The sequence below is a fragment of the Sinocyclocheilus anshuiensis genome, unplaced genomic scaffold, assembly GCF_001515605.1.
Source record: "Sinocyclocheilus anshuiensis isolate Anshui unplaced genomic scaffold, SAMN03320099.WGS_v1.1 scaffold188, whole genome shotgun sequence".
Lineage (NCBI taxonomy): Eukaryota > Metazoa > Chordata > Actinopteri > Cypriniformes > Cyprinidae > Sinocyclocheilus > Sinocyclocheilus anshuiensis.
The window spans coordinates 1811854-1821834 of NW_015555768.1; the positions used below are offsets into that span (position 1 = coordinate 1811854).

The 9981-nt window shown below is 34.8% G+C and overlaps 1 pseudogene; it reads left to right on the forward strand.

Annotated features, from left to right (window-relative positions):
• Positions 1-9981, forward strand: part of LOC107674309 (potassium voltage-gated channel subfamily D member 1-like) — a 66004-nt pseudogene that overhangs the window by 54695 nt on the left and 1328 nt on the right.

Genomic DNA, 9981 nt, shown 5'->3' on the forward strand with positions numbered 1-9981 from the left:
AAGTGGATTGGTGTCTCTAAGCGAGATCCCAATTCGTCGGTCACCGACGTGACGTCTCCATTCCCTCCTTCAGGGACGTGAGGAGACGTTTTGTATCATAAGGGGAATATTTCAGCACAGACATTAAACATCTGACTATGTGAGTCTAGGGAAAAATAGACAGTAATATTTGTGTGTATTCTGGGAAGTCGTATTGTTGAGAAGGAATCGTTAAGTGTTCTCTCAACTACAGTTAGTACTGTGTCTTCTTACAGAGAGTGTAATAGATGTTGCAATGATTCTCCAGCAGAAATTTTTGAAATTGGATCTGCCATAATAAGATGGTTTTCTGGTTAAAGGCTAACATGAGCATCTCGCTTGACAGCAAATTTAAGAATGAAAACCATCAAAATAATTCATGCACATTTCTGGCTAAGTTGGTGAAGCTGTTCGTCTTAAATGCACACATTTTGTTCAATAGATACTCAAAGGGACAGTTTGTTTACTCACGGTCATGTTGATCCGAAGCTGTATGCCTTTCTGTGGAAGACAAAAGAAGATATTTTGATATTTTTTTTGTCCATACAATGAAAGACAATGGTCCTATGTTGATTTCACTCGAAATTTCCACAAAATGTACTGTGTGTGTGTGTGTGTGTGTGTGTGTGTGTGATTTCATCAATACTTGTTCAGCAGACTTCTGCAGTGATGCATCTCCCAGCTGAGATCGGTGAGTGTGACAATGAAACAGATGGCTTTAACTCTGGGCTGTATTTAATATACAACTCTTGTTTCAACTCTTTTCTTCAATATAGATTTAAAGTTAAAATGACATGCCTTTCTCAACTTCCATTTTTACTTCCATAATCTGATATATTTCAGAATAAAACAGGATATTCATCTAGACAAAATGCACGGTGGGACTTGATTTTATCCATAAAGAATTGATTGGATCATGAGAAGTGGTGTTACATACCAGAATTAAGCCTGGTAACGAAATTTCATCAATACAATGAAAGTGAATGGGGTCCAATGTTGTTTGCGCCCCAAATTTCCCCCAAGTTTTTTTCTGTGCGTGTTCCACAGAAAAAAAAAAAAGTCCTATAGGTTTGGAACAGCATGAGGGTAAATTAATTTGAATTCTTTATAAAAATTGCCAAAGTCTGACATCTTTAAAATATTAATCAAAATGTCTTTGTCCATTAACAATGCATAACTTTCACAGCTCAGAACTGCAACAGAAATCTAATTCCTCAGATTTTAAAAGCATAAAACTATAAAAGTTTAATACAACACATTAAATCACAGTCAAACCCAGCAACAAGAGAATCTCAGCTCCAGCATCGAAGTATTCATATTCACAGCATGACATGAAGGGTCATTAAAGCGCAGCACACCAGCGCATAAAAAGTACAGTATATTATTCGGCTGCCAGCGTGCTGCTAAGCACAGAACAGATTTCTGAAATATTAACGATCATACGGTCTTTTCGATCTCATCAAACAGTTTTACAGTATGTGTAAAGGTCAGTCATTTGGCCTCTGAGAATGCATCAGTCCCACATGTGCCTTGTAATAACAGCTTTTTCATATGGCCACTGACATTCAGAGTCAGCTAAACGTGGTTTCAGGGCCGTGCCCGGGGCGCTGCGTCCTTGCTGTGAGGAAATAGCAATTAACAACACAGGGAATGAAAGGCAGGTGATGCCGGACATGTGGGAGGCGCGGCAGTAATTACAGCGACCCTTTAAGGCGAGTCAGTTCATTTGACGCTCATCGTGGTAAAACCCCCGGGAAGCTTTTTTTTTCAAGGGGTCAGGTTCAGGTTAGCATGCTTTGGTTAGCCTCCTGCTGGTAGATGCCATAACTACACCATCTGGAGGCCAGTAAGAACCGGAGATCCAGGAAAATGTAGCTTTGACCTGGTTCTCCTTCCTGTGTCGTTTCATGATCTGCTTTAAGTCCTTTATCACAGTATGATTCAGCTGTTATTTCAAGAGATTTTGGGGGTATGCTGAAAGAAAATCATTTACTCACCCTCATGTCATTGAGGGAACTTTATGACTTTTCTTTATTTTTGGTCCATACAGTGGAAGTCAATGGGAACCAAAACTGTTACCAACATTCTGCAAAATATCTTCTTTTGTGTTCAAGTATGCATTTATTTTCTTCTGCTGAACAAAAAAGAAGATATTTTGAAGAATGTCAATAGCCAAACAATTTCGGTTTTGTATTTTATTTAATTTTTTTACCAACATTCTTCAGAATATCTTATTTTGTGTTCCTGTATGCATTTATTTCTTCTGCTGAATACAGAAAAGGATATTTTGAAGAATGTTGACAATCAAACAGTTTTGGTTCCCATTGACGTCCATAGTATTTTCTGTCCATACAATGAAAGTCAATGGGGACTGAAAATGTTTTATCAACATTCTTCAGAATGTCTTCTTTTGTGTTCCTGTATGCATTTTTTTCTGCTGAACAAAAAAAGACAATGTTTTGAAGAATTTTGGTAACCAAACAATTTTGGTTTCCATTCCATAGTATTTTTTTGTTCATACAATGGAATTAAATGGGAACTGAAACTGTGGAATTACCAACATTCTTCAAAATGTCTTCTTTTATGTTCCACAAAAGAAAGAAAGTCTTACAGGTTTGGAATGACATGAGTATGAGCAAATGATGACAGAATTTTAATTTTGGGGTGAAGTATCTCTTAAACATTCTCAAATAACATTTTCTCTGCTGCATTAAGTGATATTAAGTACAATGATTATTCCAATGGAAACAATCTCTTGCCCTTTTCCAATCACTGCCTTTATGACGAAGCCCTGGTTATCATTATTCTGTGGTAATTGCCATCCCGGGGAAAACAAACCTGTTTAAATGTCTGTTTCTCTCTGTGGTTTTATGTAATTATTGCACTCGTTGCAGTTCCTCTAGCTCCGGGGTGTGTTTACTGCGCTTGTCGTTGATCGTGTTGCTCTTGTAATACATTCTGGATATAGAGTCTACTTCACGGTTAAAGGCGGAAAATGAAGATATACAGTGTAAATAACAGTGTATGGATTTTCCCATTTGTTTAACACAAATTCAAAGTCGCTTAAAGACTAAGAAATAATCAAAGCAAACCTGATTCAAACGGAAAACAATATCTTCTTTTCTTACCTTATTCACAGATATTTTTTCTTGTTTTATGAAAATGTTATGTTTATCTTGGTTTAAGAATGTTTATATATATATATATAATCTCGAATATCTAAACATTCTTAAATCAAGATAAAGATAACATTTTCATAAAACAAGAAAAAATATTTGCAATGAAGAAATGTGTTTGTAGCATATACATAAATGCTTAAGTTTAATGTGCATTTGTTGGGGATTGTTCAAGTATGCACATTGCACAATAGTGGTGTTGTCTTAGTAAGAACCCCTAATAAAACTAAATAAAACAAGTTTAACCTTAAAAGTACTATTTACTTACATGCATTCATAATCATTTTTTTTTTAAAGCTAGGTATAAGTTTAAAGGGATAGTTCACCCAAAAAAGAAAGTTCTGTCATTGCATTTTGTTCCAAATGTGTACGCTTTTATTTCATGTGTGATAGTTCAAGCTGCTTTTCCATAAAATCAAAGTGAATGTTGACCACTTCTGTCAGATAACTAATCTAGATAACTTCTTTTATGTTCTACTCTTTCTTGAAAGCAGGATTTACAGCTTGCAGGATTTTTTGAAGTGTGTTATGGTGTGTCGGTCTTGAAATCGTATCTGCCGCAGACTCGTGGCCTGTCAGTTTATCAGATCATAACTGCAGGGATTAAAGCAGAGCTGTATTCCATCAACACACCTTTTCCCATTGATGAAATCCATCTTCACCATGCAGGAAAAGTAGCTGGATTCAAAGCAGGGCTGGCCCTAACATTTTGGGGGCCCTAAGCAGATTTTCAAAAGAGGGCCCCCATCACTTAACCCCCCGCCCCATCCCCTAACATACACATTCTACTCTGAAACCTTATTTTAAAACAATGTTATTTTACTATTATTGAGGTACTATTATAGCTTTTGATAGTATTTTGAATTATTTTTATATTTTCTGCTGTCATTTTCATTTTAAAGTTGTAGTAATTGTATTGTTTGTTTTTGCTATTTTTATTATTTTTTGTTGTTTTTAAATGTTTTTACATTTTTATTTCAGTTTTTAGAACATCAAAATAAACTAAATGAAAATGAGAAATGTTGCCTTGTCAACTAGCTAAAATAAAATAAGTTACATTTTTTTTGTATTTTATTTCAGTTAAAATTGATTTTATATATATATATATATTTCGTTTTAGTTTACTATATTAACCCTGTTGTAAAGATTTACCAAATTGTCTTAATCAGTATCTACTCAGTATCTTTTAATATATAAATATGAAGATATATTTACTTATTAAACACTTTTAACAACTTTTTAACCATTTTTAACTATTTAAAAGTTTAACCATTGCTTTCAGAAAATATATACAAATTTTGTGAGATTAATACTTTAATAAACCAAGACCTGGGTTATGAAAATTAAAGATAATAATTTATTATTATTATTATTATTATTAGTAGTAGTAGTAGTAGTAGTAGTAGTATTGTTATTATTATTATTATTATTTAGTCCAGATTAAAATGCAAAAATGTATAAGTATAAAAAAATGTATGAATAAAAATATGGCGTATTTAAGTATTTGGTGTTATCTGATAACAAAGTGAATTAAAAGAAAAAGGAAAAAAGGAGAAATAGAAATTTGAGCTGGCACAGTGCTGCTTTGTGTATAGGGGTAACCATGGTAATGGCTGTATTTCTGCTGTTCCTCAAGTGCCACCTCCTGTCAAAGAATGAACTTGCATTTTTATTCAGCCCGTCTGCTGCTTTTGTTCAGATCGAAGAGAAAATCTGATGAACTTTTACATGGCAAACGCGCAGTGTTGTAAAACTTAACTGGTCGATGGAAAATAAGCTAATGTGTGCTCTAAAAATCGAAACCATTCGGATAATAAGATATCTATAGAATTATTCACATATTTTGAAATGCCCATGATAACAATACTGTTCATTACTGTTGTTACATTGGCACAGCGTGTCTTCAAAGAGCTCGCAAAATGCCGAATTAAATAGATAAGACACGATCCAGCAACCGCCATTTCAATTTTCAAAATGCACCCTTATCTTGCTCACTTTCTTTTAATAATAATAATAATAAGTTTTATTTATATAGCGCGTTTCCAGAGCTCAAGGACACTTTACAATAAACATCAGAAATGTGAGGATAACATCAAACAAACAATAATACAGAAAGTAAAGTAAAGAGAACATCAGACATCCAGAGAGTAATATATGGATAAGACAACATAAAACAGAATAAACAGAAGTCAACTTAAGAAAGGTAACATTGTGAAAACAAATGAGTTTTGAGCAGCGATTTAAATTCAGACAGGTTATTGGCAAGACAGAGCGATCTGGGAAGAGAGTTCCATAATTTAGGGGCAACAACACTAAATTATCTTTTTTATTATTTTTTGTATCTTTTTCCACTTCTCTGCACCAGTTGTATAGTGCCACCTCTTCATTATCAAACACACACTACTGATACATGGAAACTTCATCAAAGTTATTATTGCCAAGCATTACTGTCTGAACTCTGACATGGGGCCCCCTGGTAGCCACGGGGCCCTATGCAACAGCTTATAAAGCTTATCAGGTAGGGATTCAAAGCGAGAGAGAGAGATTCAATCTGCGTCTTTACTAATGCGGCAGGTAGAGTTCTCCGGAATCTTCTCAGGTTGTGAAAGCCACAATAATCCAATATTTACAATCCCTGAGTGAGGGGGTATTTTTTTCAGCGTGGATCTATAAAGCCATTACTAACAGGCCTGCAGTGCTATTTATAAGCCAGGCGAAGGCTTTTTTCAACTCTTCAGCCTATTCTGGCTTTGAATTTCTACTTAGGTCTTTCTTTTGTGCCTGCACACTGTCATTCAGCACTCAAGAGTCTGTGCGAGTCTTGACCTTTGATGAAAGGTCATTAGCAAATGTTTATGTGATTTATGTATGATTTACCTGTTATAAATTATAAATTATACTTGCCTTAGTAAGTGGCATTGAATTTAATAGCGCATTTTCCATATTAATAATAATAATAATAATGTGCGGACTGAAATGTTCAAAGGATTTTCAAATAAAATTATAGATCAAAATAACCCTTCATGCAAAATACAGTATTTTATTTAGTTTTGCTTAATAAGTATAATTATTATTATTATTAACAATAATTAATATAAAGTTTATAAATATAATAATAATAATAATGATTATTATGAATATTATTAATCATAATTATACTTGCATTATTAAGGACCACTAAATATAGTATTATATTTTCTTTATTATTAATAATAATAATACATTTTAAATAGCATCAGGTATTAAACGTAATCCTGTATTTATGTAACTCATCCATTTGACTTTGACCAGTAAGCAACCATTAATCAACAACCAAGCAACTACCCTGAAAGTTCCAGCATTGTCATCATCATTAAAAAAATATTTTTAAAAAGTTTGTGTTATGATTTGCAAAAGCCAGTGACCTGCTAGATTTCTTGATCTTATCTAACCCTGGAGCTTTTAGAATCCTGCATTTTAACTGCCTGCATAGATGCTAATCATGGTAGTTTTGCCATCCAATGGCTGTATCTCTTGTCTCCACTGAGAAAATGGTGTCGTTAATGTGACGTCCCTATCAGTGCTTTTTTAACAATGAAATTGTCAGTGATTGATGGTTTAATACCCTCTGAGGTTCCTCCGCAGGGAGGCAAGTCTCTTTTCCTGATGGAGTGTTCGGGAAGAGAGTATTGCTGCCTGTGGATTTGACTGAAATGTATTTATTTGGGATTTATTGCTGACGTACCTGCGACTGGGTGTTAGAGAGATTCACTTTGGGTTCCTCTGTCAAACAGGAAATAGATTAAGACAAATTGAGATTCTTTAATTTTCTTATTTCACACCGCACCGAAGGACGTATCGCATTCGGCATGTTGCTCTCTCACTTGTTGTTGTGAGTCAAGATAACATAGTGGATCCTTTATTGAAACAGCTCTCTAGAATTTGTTTGCTCACACACTTGTGCTTTGGGGCATTTTTAAATGTAGTTCCAGTGTTGGATTATATGGGAGTGAAATGCTTTGTATTATGTTCCTGGTTGTCTCAGTTCCAGATCCGTTCTGTTGGGTCACAAAAGGATTGAGACGTTTTAGTTTTTCCATCTAAGAAGAGGAATTGCTTTTTGCTCCCACTCGCGTCCTACATGATCAAACTTTCTCAAATGTGTTCGGCGGTGTAGCTGCGTCATGCCATAGTTGCCCAAGTACTTGGGACTTTTAGTTTAGCAAAAACAAACCTAATTGTGCTTAGCTCCAGTTATTGGTGATCTTATCTGCCCCGGCTCCCTCAGTCATCCTTGGTTTCGGCTGACGGAGCATTTCTTGCATAGCAGACAGAGCTGTTCTTGCTCCTTCCTTGCTGTCAGAGTCACTCCGAACGATCGTCCTCTCTTTTCTCGATAAGATCGGCTGCTTTTAAAGACCTCCGATGGGCTGCTTCTAGATGGCGGCCGGAATGGCGATAAACCACCTTGACTTGAACTACAAAGAGCTCGGGGGCCAGATGGTATCGGGAAGCATAAAAGGGAGACGCTGGGACTGTTTCTTGAGAGGCTTGTTCTTCGGGACACGACATCCTCGCTTGTGATCGTTTTACAACGAGAGGTTAAAGAGGTTACCGGATACGTGCACGTGGCATCAAGGACAGCGGTCTGTCTCGAGAGGTAGTTGCATGGTGAAACAAGGTCAAATCACAGGTGACATAAGGGCAATGACGCTTTTAACCCTCAGTGAGCCAGTGCGATGTTGAAAGCAGTTAAATAATGTATTTTTTCCAGTAATTATGGGATAAAACTACACAGAACAGCAGCTCACATTCTGAAATGTATCATAGCAACAAGTTTGGCAGGAACAGAATTTGAATCTCCCAGCATGCCAAAGTCACACAACATGGTCACTGCCTACTCATTACATTGCTGACTGTTTTGGATCATATTTAGCAGTCTTTCATGTACATATTTTATCTGTAATTTATTTTAATTTTTATTGTAGTTAAAGGAAAATAGCAACTTTTTTTCTCAATGAAATTGTGTGGCGGTTTCACATCTAGTTTAAAAACCACTAAAATTGGAAATTAGAGAGAAAGAGAGAGAAATTTACAGCTATATATCTGTAGCACACACACACACACATTATATATATATATATATATACTGTATACACACACACACAGGTTTGTTTTTATGGTTTATGGGGACTCTACATAGGCGTAATGGTTTTTATACTGTACAAACCGTATTTTCTATTGCCCTAACACACACACACACACACACACACACACACACATATATATATATATAGTGTGTGTGTGTGTGTGTGTGTGTGTGTGTAAAAAGTAATATTATATAATAATATTAATAATCATTATCATTATAATACATTATTAATATTATTATGTTTAGTGCCACTTACTAGGGCAATCTTGATTAATAATAATAATTATATTTATACTATTATACTACTAATAATTATACATTATTATTTTATTATTAATTATTATTACAATAATTGCCTTAGTAAGTAAATAAATAAAATGCTGTATTTTGCATAAAGTGCTTATTTTGGTCTATATTTAAAAAAAAACATCTTTTGAACATTTGAGTTCACACAGAATGTATTCTTATTATATAAAATACAGTATTATATTTTAATTATTTTAATTATTTGGGTAAAAAAATTGACTACACTGGGAGTTATGACTAATTCCCAGTCCACAGTATCTATCTATCCATCCCTCCATCTATTTATAACTTAGCCATAATAAATCGGAGATGACAGGGAACAAAATGTTTAGTGAACTTTTGTTCTTTAACAAAAATAAACCTGAAGTCATGCTGATGCTCTGAATGCTGTAAATAGCTGTGGTCTCTTTAAATAGATTTGTGTCCACTTTAGATGGATGTTTTAAGGTGAGTTGCTGGTATCTAAAGACATGAGCTTTATGGATCATCCTAAATAAACTCTTGTGGTGTTTTTATCTTTCAGAATCGGGACAGTGACAACGCTTTGTGTCTGAAGAACAAATCTTCCTTTCAGCACCAACACCATCACCTGCTGCATTGTCTGGAAAAGACGACAGTAAGTACAACTCAGTCTGTTACTGGACACAAATTATGATACATTTTGCGTTCAGAATATCCTACATGCTCCTTCAAGATCATGATCCAGAAAGTTTCATGAAGCATTTCCTCCTGTAATGTCCAACAGAATCATGAGTTCACAGACGAGCTGACGTTCAGTGAGATGTGTATGAATGAGTCAGTGGGCTATCGTACCAGTCGCAGCACCTCCATCTCCAGCCAGCAGGGGGTGTCGACGTCCTGCTGCCCACGCAGGGCCAAGAGAAGAGCCATCCGCCTCGCCAACTCCACCGTATCCGTCAGCCGGGGCAGCGTACAGGAGCTGGACACTCTGCAAGTGCACAAAACCTCTGCTGGACCCCAAAGGTCCGACATCACGCAGACCTTGATGATAAATGCCATTATTCACTCTAAAATCAATTTGCATAAAGAAAAGGAAATGTATTATTAGAGCCATTATGAATTTTTGTATTATTTATTATTACAATTAAATTATTTAAAAAGTTCTTATTACTGTAATAGAACATAGAAAATTAACCAGTCCAGACTCAATTATGTTTTTACTAATGCTACTATAATTTATAATTCCAATCATTTATAGTGATTTATCCTTTATATAGATATAGAATTTAGAATTATATAAATACATAATTATGAAATAAATATACAATCATTTAGATTATGAAATAATACAAATAAAATTATATATATATATATATATATATATATATA